The sequence below is a fragment of the Ranitomeya variabilis genome, chromosome 1 (genome assembly GCF_051348905.1).
Source record: "Ranitomeya variabilis isolate aRanVar5 chromosome 1, aRanVar5.hap1, whole genome shotgun sequence".
Classification (NCBI taxonomy): domain Eukaryota; kingdom Metazoa; phylum Chordata; class Amphibia; order Anura; family Dendrobatidae; genus Ranitomeya; species Ranitomeya variabilis.
Genome location: NC_135232.1, coordinates 1,058,906,168 through 1,058,921,162, shown reverse-complemented (window position 1 = coordinate 1,058,921,162; position 14,995 = coordinate 1,058,906,168).

The following is a 14,995-nucleotide window of genomic DNA, read 5'->3' as shown; positions in this document are numbered from 1 at the left end:
TCAGCAGCCACCGATGTTTCCTTCCTTAGCTGTTAGTCATGCAATGAAGAGAGCTACAGCTTAGTATTGTATTTCAGCCAGAAAACAGGGTTTTGCCTTATGACTAGCAGATATACAAATATTTGGCATCAAAAGGACCATGAAGTGGAAAAATGGAATCGAAACATTCTCACTGTCCTTGCATTAGTTGTCTCAACAGGAGCATGAACTGGCGATTCCACCACCAATGGCCAAACTAATGGGCACTTGGGCTGGAATTTATTCACAAACTGTAAATGAAGGACACTGCACTCAATAACTGGACGGAAGTGTAAGGCGGCATTCGCTATGCCAATCACAATGCCTCTGTGTTCTTGCTATCTGTGTAGATGGGGGTCTGTGTCCCCTCAGTTTGTTTCCATACTTGTCAATGTGTCTGTTCTTGCTTGTGTTCAGTCGTAATGGTGCGGTGAGAGAAGGGAGAGCAGTTGGTGGGATAATCGAGGAGCAGCCAGTAAATTTGTGAGAAGCCGTTTTAGGCTGATGAGAAGCATCGGGTGACACAGTGAGGAATACATCCCTGTCAGGGGCCCACAGAGCATCTTAGCTCAGAGGGACACTTGGTCACATATGCCCCAAAAATAATAAAAAGTACAATGTCTTATGTATTTATTTTCAGCATTTACTTTAATTGTTCAGCATTTTGGTTTGTACCCCTCTGGTTTCCCTGTAAGCATTCTCCAACTATTTACCTTCCTAATCCTCCATTGATTTTAATGGTTCTCAGAATCCTCTTCCATTTGAGTGGGAAAAGGTTTGTCCATTTAATTGGTCAGTTTGGTCTAGTGACCAGAAAGATCGCCACGTAAAAGGCCAAGTTTCTGTCTGAAATGAGCAGTTGCATGAAGACCAGAGGAAGCAGCAACTTGCCATGCCCCCCCCCTCAATATTTTACTAAAAACAGTAAGTAAAAAGTAATAAAACATGTAAATAACATAGGGTACTTAGCTGACATTTTTCTGATAGAAAAAAGTTTAAAAGTCATCCCACTGCAACAAGCTCTACCCTCGTCTGCTGTATCTTCACCCATCCCTTGTAGATTGTGAGCCCTCGCGGGCTATGTCATATGTATCAGACAGAGAGAAATGTTAGTAATACACGTGATTGCAGATATGGACCACTAGATGTCACTGTTGCTCTACTCTAACCTAAAATCTGAGCAAATTACCAATAAATAGTAAAATCGAGGTGTTAGGTAATGTCTTAGATCACTAAAACTTAATAGAAAGAAATAAGGCAGAGAATATCACACAAACACGTAGCCTTAAGGAAAGGTCATGTTCAGATTCAGTATTTACTCTTTCTAAAGTATACTGCATTATGGCACATGTTGTAAATGTGTGTTGTATTCCTGCTGTAAGCTAGGACTTATTATCTTGAACTGTACCATTTTCTCGCAGTGCAGCAGCTTTCAGTTCCATTTATTTTAACCGCACGCAAGCTCTAAGACTAAGTCTGCGTTGAGTATTTTTCACACAAATTTTGGTAAATATTCTGTGATGTCTGCATAACCAGTACCCACAAATTGTCCCCCATTATTGTAAATGTGAAATCCTGGTTGGCATGAGTTTCAGGAAAGATAGAGTTCATATCTTTCCACATAAAAAGAAGAAAGAAATTGGAATTCGCCGACCACCAAATTAAAAAAAAAAAAATTTGATTAGTGGCAAATAAATTTGTGTGAATCTCAGAACTGCAAAGCTTGTAATTTCTCTGAAAATACATGTGAGTGAGAGGAGAAAGAGAGAGAAACGTAACCACAAAAGCTTAAACTTTACAGTCGAGGAAGAGAGAGGACTCTGCTGACCATAACAGCTTACACTTTACAGTCAAGGAAGAGAGAGGACTCTGCTGACCATAACAGCTTACACTTTACAGTCAAGGAAGAGAGAGGACTCTGCTGACCATAACAGCTTACACTTTACAGTCAAGGAAGAGAGAGGACTCTGCTGACAGTGTGATCTTACACTTTACAGTTGGGGAAGAGAGAAGACTCTGCTGACCATGAGAGCTTACACTTTACAGTCAAGGAAGAGAGAGGACTCTGCTGACCATAACAGCTTACACTTTACAGTCAAGGAAGAGAGGACTCTGCTGACAGTGTGATCTTAAACTTTACAGTTGGGGAAGAGAGAGGACTCTGCTGACCATGAGAGCTTACACTTTACAGTTGGGGAAGAGAGAGGACTCTGCTGACAATGAGAGCTTACACTTTACAGTCAAGGAAGAGAGAGGATTCTGCTGACCATGAGAGCTTACACTTTACAGTCAAGGAAGAGAAAGGACTCTGCTGACAATGAGAGCTTACACTTTACAGTCAAGGAAGAGAGAGGATTCTGCTGACCATGAGAGCTTACACTTTACAGTCGAGGAAGAGAAAGGACTCTGCTGACCATGAGAGCTTACACTTTACAGTCAAGGAAGAGAAAGGACTCTGCTGACCATACAAATTTATGAAATTTAAAAAGTGGTGCGCACGGAAAATAACCATTGCAAAGAGGTACAGAAACAAGTGTGAACGGGCACCTAGAACCACTATACATCTGAAAACAATCTCGTCGATAACCCCCCGTCAAAAAAGACGGTGTAAGGGAGATTGTCACCATATATGCAGGTAGATATTACAGACTGCATCGATCAATATTTTAAGCCAGATACAGCTAACTGAAGCAGCATAGTGGGGTACAGAGGATAATCAGCACAAATCTGAGTGAATTAAATAAAGACATTACATACCACGGCTGCAAGGTGTAAGGATTCCCGGGGACCGCACACACACCCCAACGATCGTTTTGGACACTCTCCTTCTTCAGGGGGCGTAATGGTAAGTGTCTAAAAGCGGGCTTAAATAGCGGTAACCACCAGAAGTAACTGTGCTTAACCCCGGATGTACCAAGGATTCCACGGCAACAAGTACACAAATATAATATGTACACCAAAACAATGTGCTGAGCAATTTGTGTTGATTATCCTCTGTACCCCACTATGCTGCTTCAGTTAGCTATATCTGGCTTAAAATATTGATCGATGCAGTCTGTAATATCTACCTGCATATATGGTGACAATCTCCCTTACACCGTCTTTTTTGACGGGGGTTATCGACGTGATTGTTTTCAGGTGTATAGTGGTTTCTCGGTGCCCGTTCACACTTGTTTGTTTCTGTACCTGGGAACTTTTCAGAATATTTTCCCAGGCTCGAGTTCATATGAGTTCATCCAGCAGAGGGTGCATCACCGCGACTCGAGGTAACTACAGTACATTCCCCTGCATTCCATTCATTCACCAAGTTTTACAGGCAGGAGCACAGCTGCATTAGCAGAGCCCCTGGGTGTAAAATGATTTAACCCCTTCAGATGGATTTACAGCGTGGGACAAGACTGTAACGACGGAAGGTATGGAATATTGTTGTTTGTTTTTTTACTTTATTTCAGGTGACAAGGGTCTTCAGGTGGATTAAGAGTATAATAAAATATTAAAACACCATGTGTCTTTATTTCATTAAAATACTTTTTAATAATGTGTGTGTGTTTTATTAACCATTTCATACTATTGGATTAATAATGGATAGGTGTCATAATTGACACCTCTCCATTATTAACCTGGCTTAATGTCACCTTACAATAGCAACGTGACATTAACCCTTCATTACCCCATATCCCACCGCTACACGGGAGTCGGAAGAGTGAGGCTAAGTGCCAGAATAGGCGCATCTTACAGATGTGCCTTTTCTGGGGTGGCTGGGGGCAGATGTTTTTAGCCAGGGGGGGCCAATAACCATGGTCCCTCTCTAGGCTATTAATATCTGTCCTCAGTCACTGGCTTTCCCACTCTGGCGGAGAAAATTGCGCGAGAGCCCATGCCAGTTTTTTCCAGGATTTAACCCTTTAATTTAATAGCTAGAGCCCCCAAATTTTACACAAAGACACTACTTACAATAGTAAAGAGGAATATGTAATAAAAGAAGGGATATGAGATGGTTTACTGTATATAAACCAAGTCTCATATCCTGTTGGGTTTGTGAAGGAGATAGGAAAAGCCGGCAATTGAAATACCGGCTTTTCTGCTATCTAGCGCTGAATTAAATATAAATATATATATATATATATGTGTCTCACTGACATATATATATATATATATATATATATATATATATATATATATATATATATATATATACCTATTCTATGTGTACACATTTATTCTACCTATTCTATTCTATTCTGTCAGTGTGATTTTACTGTACACTGCACTGAATTACCAGCTTTTCTATACAACACCGTTGCATATTTCTCGCAAGTCACACGCATGGTCCATGTGTAATCCGTAATTTTCTCGCCCCCATAGACTTTCATTGGCATATTTTTTGCACAATACGCTGAAAAACGCAGCATGCTGCGATTTTCTACGCCCGTAACATACCGTATATTAAGGATGCGTAATATACGGCAGATAGGAGCTGCCCCATAGAGAATAATTGGGCTGTGTGCAATGCATATTTTCTGGACATATTTTCTGTGCTCATACGTCCATAAAAATCGCTAGTGTGACGCCGGCCTTACAGTCATGGAAGAGAAAGGACTGTAGTGACTGTGTGAGTTTACACTTTACAGTCGAGGAAGAAGGAAGACTCTGCTGACCATGAGAGCTTACACGTTACAGTCCAGGAAGAGAGAGGACTCTGCTGACCATAAGAGCTTACACTTTACAGTCAATGAAGAGAGAGGATTCTGCTGACCATGAGAGCTTTCACTTTCCAGGCGAGGAAGAGAGAGGACTCTGGTGACCATGAGAGCTTAAACTTTAAAGTCAAGGAAGAGAGAGGACTCTGCTGACCATGAGAGCATACAATTTACAGTCAAGGAAGAGAGAGGACTCTGCTGACCATGAGAGCATACACTTTACAGTCAAGGAAGAGAGAGGGCTCTGCTTACCATGAGTGTTTACACTTTACTTTACAGTCATGGAAGAGAAAGGACTCTAGTGATTGTGTGAGCTTACACTTTTCAGTCGAGGAAGAAGGAGGACTCTGCTGACCATGAGAGCTTACACTTTACAGTCAAGGAAGAGAGAGGACTCTGCTGACCATGAGAGCTTACACTTTAAAGTAAAGAAAGAGGACTCCGCTGAGCATAAGAGCTTAGACTTTAAAGTTGTGGAAGAAGGAAGACTCTGCTGACCATTATAGCTTACACTTTACAGTCGAGGAAAAGAGAGGACTCTGCTCACCATAAGAGCTTATACTTTACAGTCGAGGAAGAGAGAGGACTCTGCTGACCTTAAGAGCTTACATTTTACAGTCAAGCAAGAGAGAGTACTCTGCTGACGATAAGAGCTTACACTTTACAGTCGAGGAAGAAGGACTCTGCTGACCATGAGAGCTTACATTTTACAGTCGAGGCAGAGAGTGAACTCTGCTAACCTTGAAAGCTTAAACTTTAAAGTCAAGGAAGGGAGAGGAATCTGCTGACCATGAGAGATTACACTTTATAGACAAGGAAGAGAGAGGACTCTGCTGACCATAAGAGCTTAGACTTTACAGTCGAGGAAGAATGAGGACTCTGCTGACAATGAGAGCTTACACTTTACAGTCGAGGAAGAGAGAGGACTCTGCTGACCGTGTGAGCTTACACTTTACAATCAAGGAAGAGAGAGGACTCTGCTGACCGTGTGAGCTTACACTTTAGAATCAAGGAAGAGAGAGGACTCTGCTGACTGTGTGAGCTTACACTTTACAGTCGAGGAAGAGAGAGGACTCTGCTGACCATAAGAGCTTATACTTTACAGTCGAGAAAGAGAGAGGACTCTGCTGACCATGAGCGCTTACACTGTACAGTCAAGTAAAAGAGAGAACTCTGCTGACCTTGAGAGATTACACTTTACAGTCAAAGAAGGCTGAGGACTCTGTTGACCATGAGAGCTTCCACTTTACAATCAAGGAAGAGAGAGGACCCTGCTGACTGTGTGAGCATATACTTTACAGTTGAGGAAGAGAAAGGACTCTGCTGACCATAAGAGCTTACACTTTACAGTTGAGGAAGAGAGAGAATTCTGCTGACTATAAGAACTTACAATTTACAGTCAAGGAAGAGAGATGACTCTGCTGACCAGGAGAGCTAATACTTTACAGTCAAGGAAGAGAGAGGACTCTGCTGACCATAAGATCTTACACTTTTCAGTCAAGGAAGAGGAAGGACTCTGCTGACTATGAGAGCTTACACTTTACAGTCTAGGAGGAAGGAGGACTCTGCTGACCATGAGAGCTTACACTTTACAGTTGAGGAAGAGAGAGAGGACTCTGCTGACCATAAAAGCTTACACTTTACAGTCTAGGAAGAGCGAGGACTCTGTTGACCATAAGATTTTGCAATTTACAGTTGAGGAAGAGGGAGGACTCTGCTGACCATTAAAGTTTATTCTTTACAGTCAAAGAAGAGAGAGGTCTCCGCTGACCATTAAAGCTTACACTCTACAGAAGAGAGAGATACATTAAAAAGTATTGGGCCCTCTCAATTTGTCTCTATCTAATGCCTTACACGGTGCAGAGATAAATTTTTCCTGTAATATTGTGTGATGCATTCAACAATTCTGTTTGTGTAAGGGTGTTGAGTGCTGTTGGAGAGATGTACATTAAGGCCAGCTTCACAAGTCCATTCTTCACAGATTTCTGGACTGGTGGCAGCTTTTCTGATCTGAACTATGCATATGTTATTACTTGGGTCAAGATACTCGGGGCCGGTCCATAAATCTGTGAAGCGCGAGTGTGTGAAGCGTCCTAAGTGTGCGATGTATGTGTAACAAACATTCATGGACATGTGTATACCAATACAATCTACAAAAAAAAAAAAAATACAGCTAAAGGTGTACGTGTATCTCAGCAGACAGGAACATTATTCCTAGCTTTTTATTACCCAGGAGTCTCTACTAAGCAGAACAACTTCCTTAACGTTATATTAGTCACCTGACTTCTTTTTATCTGCTCTGACATTTCCATTTTTACATCCATCAAAGAAGGATTGTTTTTCTCTCAAGTGTCATATGTTTTGCATCTGGTATTCTCATCCTTTTTTAAAAAGTGAAGCAGGGTGACTGTCTGAACTTTTTTGCCTATTGATTCTGGATCAATTAAACATGGATGAAATACAGATGGAAAGCAGAATTGAAAAGTATGGCCCCTATTCATCAAAACAATTCAGCCAGACTTCTGATGTAAATTGCTTTGAATAGTCTCAGATCTTTTGTGTAACATTGAGTTGTTAAAAAATGTTGACACTTTTGGAGATTTCATGCAAGTTTCTCCCTTCTCCGTTAATATAGACAGAGCCAAAGAGGGACAGGTGCATGGTGGCAGCATCACTGGAGTAAGATTTGTGACATGGAGCACATAGGCACGTGCACCTAATTCAGTAAGAGACACGCTCATCAAGAATGGCAAGAAAACTGATGATCTTGATGAATTGAGGCCTATGTTTTCAGTTTTATATCATCTGTTTTTAACACTAACTCTATGGTCTATGAAGGCCACAAACAGATCAGAATACAATATGATCAATCTCATGGGTTGGACACATGGATCTATTTTTAAAACTCATGTGTGTATGTGTAACAGTGGTGGCGCTGATGGTTTGCTCCCTGCCACTCTAATGGGTTAAATGTATTTGATGTTAAATAATAATAATAATAATAATAATTTTATTTATATAGCGCCAACATATTCCGCAGCGCTTTACAACTTATAGAGGGGACTTATACAGACAATAGACATTACAGCATAACAGAAATCACAGTTCAAAACAGATACCAGGAGGAAAGAGGGCCCTGCTGCTCGCAAGCTTACAAACTATGAGGAAAAGGGGAGACACGAGAGGTGGATGGTAACAATTGCTTTAGTTATTTGGACCAGCCATAGTGTAAGGCTCGGGTGTTCATGTAAAGCTGCATGAACCAGTTAACTGCCTAAGTATGTAACAGTACAGACACAGAGGCTATTAACTGCATAAAGTGTATGAGAACATGATGGAGGAACGTGATTATGTTGTTGTTTTTTTATTAATAGGCCACACAGGGATAATTAGGTTAATGCGTTGAGGCGTTGTTATAAAAGATTAATACCCACTGGGACTGAAGTTACCTTAAACAGGGTTCATTGTAATGGCCGTCCCACTTTGGGAGGGGGAGCTGAGAGTTAGTGGCAAGTCCAAGAAGTGACAGAGCCAGTTAGTGTGTGGAGAGCAGTATGTAAAGCAGCAGGCCTAAGTCAGAGGCTGCTAGGGACAGCGTAGACCTAATACTCAATATGGACGTCGGAGGCCTGGGGTCAACTCATCCTGTTAAGCTACTGGGAAAGATGGACTCGGACTACATGGGGCGGAAGGTATTACAATCCAAATATACTGCTAGTGATGGAGAAGCCATGAGAGGGACATTCTACCTATACCGAGAACCAGGGCTGAAGTTGTATCCGGTACCCATGGGAATGATGACAACTCACTGGGCCTTATCATCTATATCTGCCTGTATACTGTAAATACTGACATTCACCAAGTAAAAGTTTGGTTGTTTTTTTATGAACCTCATGTCTCCTGTATTAATTGCTGCTCTGGTTCCAGTAAAGGGATTCCTGAACTCAAGAGAAGAAGATGCCTGCAACCCTAAAGTAAGTGTGATGAACCGCACACAAGGCAGCACACTAGGACTGGGACATGAGTTGTCTGTAGGATGCCAATGCGAGAGAGAACAGAACCTCGCCTATGACTACCTCACTTGGGCATCTTACATATGGATCCATGAATCAATGGATCCATCTCTTGTCTGTTCACAAAGTAGGGAGGCAGGTAAACATACACAACGGATGTCTGAATGCAGCCTAAGGAGAATTTATTTTTAATACTAAAATTTTACCACCAGGATTACACTTTTTTATATGTTCTGTCAAAGGGAGTCTATCAATAGGATCAACCCTCCTAAGCTATCTATATGGGTATGTAAGGAAGCTGAATAAAATGATACTTTGATATCTGAGATTCAATGTCTTATTCTAGAGAAATCTATGTTTTTGTTATATGTAAATAAGCTGTTAAAGGGAAGGTGCCACCAGTTTTCTTTAAATTTTTTTTTTTTAATGAAATTAAGCTTAAAATAGTAAATAAAATGTACTAATGCAATATTTGCACTGTTTGCAAACATTTCTATATGAAAAATATTATATATTTTCTTACAAATATATATATTGACCACTAGGGGGAGCATTTTCCGTTTTAGACCTCAAGCAGCTATAGTAAGACTTACCAGCTTTACTGTTAGCTGGAAAATTGGGGCAGTAACTGCTGACATCACCATTTCCCTCCCCTTTTGGGTGGTCTAATATCCCTGGGGCAGAATGAAGAGCAGCATCACAGGGCAGCGCCATTTTGTGTGTGACTGCCCTGTGATCTGCTATCACACAAGTGGTGTGTGTATTAGTGATGTGTCGTTCGTGAACGAGCCAACACAAAGAGCCGGCTCCCTGCTGTGAATGAAAGGAGTCGGCTCTGCAGCGTGAGTGAGCCCAGTCTTTTTTTTTTTTTTCTTCCTTGTCTGGACCTGGCAGCTTCTCAGATTCAGCCAGTGACGTGTGACTGTGACTCATGTGGGAGGAGCAGACAGCAGAGAGGGAGAGTGGAGTCTGTGGACTGTAAATAAATGCATGGGAGTTACCATGTGACCCAAATAAAGGGGCAATATTACACTGGCTGGAGTGGCTTCCTCCCTGGTATGTGACTGTGTAGGAGGAATGAGAAATTGTATGTTCATCATCATCATCATCTGCAATGACCTGTGAGTTACCTTTTGTCCCAAATAAAGATACACTTTACTGTGGCCTCATCCATGGCATATATACATATATGGTACTAGATGGTGGCCCGATTCTAACGCATCGGGTATTCTAGAATATGCATGTCCACGTAGAATATTGCCCAGTCACGTAGTATATTGCACAGCCCATGTAGTATATTGCCCAGTCACGTAGTATATTGCCCAGCCACGTAGTATATTGCACAGCCCACGTAGTATATTGCCCAGCCACGTAGTATATTGCCCAGACACGTATGTAACAGGTTAAAAAAGAATTAAAATAAAAAATAAACATATACTCACCTTCCGAGGGAGCCCTTGTAGTCCTGTTGCCTGTGTGCGGTGCACGAGGCAGCTTCCTGTCCCAGGGTTGGATGCGCGCAGGACCTGTCATGACGTCGCGGTCACATGACCGTGACGTCATGGAAGGTCCTTCTCGCATACCATCCTTGGCACTGGAGCCTGCCGCTTGCACTGCCAAGGAGAGGACGCGACGACGGAGGGTAAGCATAGCAGGTTGTTTTTTATTATTTTTAACATTAAATTTTTTTTTACTATTGATGTCGCATAGGCAGCATCAATAGTAAAAAGTTAGGGACACACAGGGTTAATAGCAGCGGTTACGGAGTGCGTCAAACACGGCATAACGCTGTCCGTTACCCTGTGTGAGCGTGCCTGCTGGGGGGTTTGTACGGCCTGCCGGAGGATCTGTACGGCCTCTCCGGGGGGTCTGTACGGCGTCTCCGGGGTCTGTACGGCCTGCCGGGGGTCTTTGTGTCTGTGCAGGCATCGTCCGATGGGACTACAAGGCCCATCGGACGATGCCTGCTAGACTGACAGTGATTGACACATTAGCCAATGATGGGACAGTAGTAGTCCCATCATCCGGCTAATGTGTTGAATATAAAAAAAAAATACTCCATACATACTCCATACATGCTACATACATTCATACTCCATACATATACTACATTCATACTCCATACATACATACTACATACATACATACAGTACATTCATACATTACATACATGACATACATATAGATATACAGTACATTAAGAATAGATTACATACTCACCGTTACTTGGCCAAAACTCCGCCCCCTCCTTCCAGACTTCAGAATGGGCAGCGGATGTGTTGAAAAACTGCATCCGCTGCCCACGTCGGGCACAAATTTCACAACGTGCATAGGTACGTCGGCCCGATGCATAGCGACGGACCCGTACCGACGCAAGGGTGAAAGAGGCCTTTATGAGCGTTGAATTAAAAAAAAAAAAAAAAAAAAACGGAGTGGGCTCCCGTGCAATTTTCTGCGCCAGAGGGGAAAAGCCGACGGCCAGGGGCCAATATCTGTAGCCTGCTATGAATATCAGCCCGCAGCTGTCTGCATAGCCTTTACTGGCTATTAAACTAGGGGGACCCCCCAAAAAAAAATTACGTGGGGTCCCCCTATATTTTATAGCCAGAAAGGCTACGCAGACAGCTGCGGGCTGATATTCATAGCCTAGAGAGGGGCCATGGATACTGGCCCCCCCCGGCTACAAATACCAGTCCACAGCCGCCCCAGAAATGGCGCATCTGTAAGATGCGCCAATTCTGGCACTTAGCCCCTCTCTTCCCACTCCCGTGTAGCGGTGGGATATGGGGTAATAAGGGGTTAATGTCACCTTGCTATTGTAAGGTGACATTAAGCCTGGTTAATAACGGAGAGGCGTCAATAAGATGCCTATCCATTATTAATCCAATAGTAAGAAAGGGTTAATAAAACACGCACACATTAGTAAAAAGTATTTTAATATTCTTCATTTCACCATACTTACCATTCTTCAGCACCTGCAAAAAATGTAAAATAATAAACCGTATACTACCTGTCTGCCGTAGTCCAATTAATAACGAGTGTCCCACGACGATCTCCCCTATAGAACAGTGACATCGGGTGATGTCACTGCTCTATAGGACCCTCAGTGACACACTGACAGGAGACAATGGCTCCTGCAGTGCATCACTGAGAGGTTACTAAGGTTAAAGTCTTACTTTATGGCAAAAAGCTGTGTGGGAAAATGTCTCATACAGCAATGCCATAAAGTGAGGCTAGGGACTTTTTTTTTACAGCAGCGGAGGAATACAGTGGTGGAAGGATACCTTCCTGCCCTCATTGTGTTCCTGGAGCCCCTGGAGAGCAGTCGCATTATCTGATGCTGCTGCTCTCCACGGGAGATCGTCGTGGGACACTCGTGGATTTCTGCGGACAGGGAGTATATTGGTTGTTTGTTTTTTTCATATTTTTTACAGATGACACTGGCTACGGGGAACAAAATGACAAGTAATGGTGAGTATGTAATCTATGTTTCATGTATGTATGTCTGTATTGTATGTAATGTATGTAATGTATGAATGTATTGTATGTAGTATGTATGTAATCTATGTTTAATGTACTGTATGTCTATATGTATGTATTGTATGTATGTATGTAGCATGTATGTAGCATGTATGGATGTATGTATGTAGCATGTATGTAGCATGTATGGATGGATGTATGTATGTAGCATGTATGTAGCATGTATGTATGTAGCATGTATGTAGCATGTATGTAGCATGTATGTAGCATGTATGGATGTATGTATGGATGTATGTAGCATGTATGTAGCATGTATGGATGTGTGTAGCTGTTATGGAAATATTAGGGTTGGATAAATATATCCCTGTGTGTGCTGTGGCCGCTCCCAATTAAACTGAGTATTTTGAGCGCTCATCAAGAATGGACTGTACACAACTGTGACAGAACAACATTCCATCAATACTGATACTTTATTGTACATACATAGTTTTATATTTTCACATAGAAAGGAGTGGTTAGGGGTTGTCAGGGGTGGTTAGTTAATTACCATATTGTCTAGCTCCTCTGTCATTGGTTATCTAAACATATATGGAATATTGTGATTAATGCTCATATGACTGCTGATTAAGCTGAGACATCTGATCAGCAGTCATCAGACATCTGACATTATTCCGCTTTTAGGGATGGAAAACCCCATATGATCTGTCTGGTTTATATTAGTTCATGTCAGCCATTTTATGATCTGTCTAGGTTATATTAGTTTGTGTCAGCCATTTTAAACCATTGATTATAATGTATATATTAGCTGTGAGCATATAAGTATATATTTGATTATAGAGGAGTATACATGCAAGTGAGATCTACATGATATATATATTTCTATCACAAGCCCCCCTTAGATATCACTTGCCCTAATCCTAGCCTCCTGTCCCAAAGCGCTGCAACTCTTTTGTGCTGTTGGCGAACTGACACAAGCCTAACGCCTGTGCCCCACTCCATACAGACTTTTCGCAAATGGGCGGTCAGGAGATCTGTCCCTAACGGGGGTTCGTTGCAATCAGTCTCTTAGTCAATAGCATGTGTAGTGAGCGATGTGTAGTCTTTATCAGGTAGGTCATCTGTTCGGTCAGGCAGGGCATCCACGACATCATTCTGGCTTGGGTGTCATCTTCTGGTAGGGGAGCTTTCTTGCCATGCGATGAGTGGATCCAAGCGAGTCTTCCCTCCAGTTTCACAGAGTTTGGTGTCATCAGCAGCACTTGAGCAGGACCATCAAATCTGGGATCGAGTGGTGTTCTCCTTACAAGCTTTTTCACCAACACCCAGTCTCCTGGCTTCTAGGAGTGCATACCGGACACTGAATCTGGATCTGGCAATGAAGAAAAAAACTCGAGAATGGATGTTAGCAAGTTTCTTGGTGATTTCAATTACATAAGCAGACAAAGTATCATATTGCATAATCAGCTGCTAAGGGAAAGGATACCCCTAACCTGGGACTAGACACAAACAAAATTTCATATGGTGACAGCTTTTCTGGGCCTCTGGGAGTGTGCCTGAACACTGAGTAGTGTGATTGGGAGTGTGTAGGCCTAAGTCTGACCCTACTGCTGACTAGATCTCTCATGTGAGGTTTGCTGTGAATGCGGGTCCCTGGTCACTCTCTATCACTTCTGGGACCCCATAGCTGCATATCTCGTCTCTGAGAGTAGCTTCTTTGCAGTAGTCTTTGCTGACTGGTTCCTCACTGGGAAAGCTTCTGGCCATCCTGAGAACACGTCCGCGACCACAAGGGCATATTCGAATCCTCCACTTGGCGGCGTCTGGATGTGGTCTATCTGGATCCTCTGGAAGGGGGTACAGTGGTCTGGCAAGTTGATGTGTGGGAACTTTCTTCATTCTTCCAGGGTTGCATTTGCCACAGGTTAGACAGCTGTTTATGAATTTGGCTGTTAGGGTGGAGATTTCTGGAGCGAACCAGTAAGCACCAATCGGATCATTCATCTGTGTCTTTAATCTGTGTGTGGGCCCATGTGCCCACTGGACCACCATAGGGTACATGCTTCGGGGTAAACAGGGTTTGTAGTCCATTTAGTATACCCTTCCTTCTTCATGTGTTGCTCACTTCTGCACCCAGCATTCCTTCTTGTCCTTTGGGGCTTGCTCTTGCAACTTTTTTGAGCAGATCCCAGGATGTCATCTTGTCAGGTTTCCTGTCTTCAGCCGTCCTGTAGTAGCCGTCCGGCTCTACGACCTCTTCCACTTGTCCATATTGTCTTCCCTTGACTGTTTCTTTGGCTGCCATATCCGCCATGTTGTTGCCTCGTGCCCCTACTGTGTTCAGTTTTCCATGCGCTTTGACTTTTAGCATTGTCACCACTTTTGGAAGTTGAAGTGTGTTCAGCAGGTCCTTAATGGCTCCATTGATGCTTCACGGTTGTTCCGCTTGCTGTGAGGAAGTCCCTTGCAGCCCAGATGGGTCCAAAGTCATGTGCTATGCCATGCAAGTACCTTGAATCGGTAAACATTTTCTCAGTCTTGTCTTCTGCCATCTGGTAGGCCTTCATCAGCGCTATCAGTTCTGCTTCCTGGGCTGACAGACTGGGCGGCAGACTTCTGGACCACAGGATCTCTTGATTGCTGGTCGCTGCACCTCCCGTGTGGAATCTTCCTTCATCATCTGCAAATCTGGAGCCATCCACATAGAGGATCAACTCTGGGTTGGTCAGTGGCTCTTCTGCCACCTTGGGTAGTCCTGCTGTTTCCTGTTGCATGATGCTGAAGCAA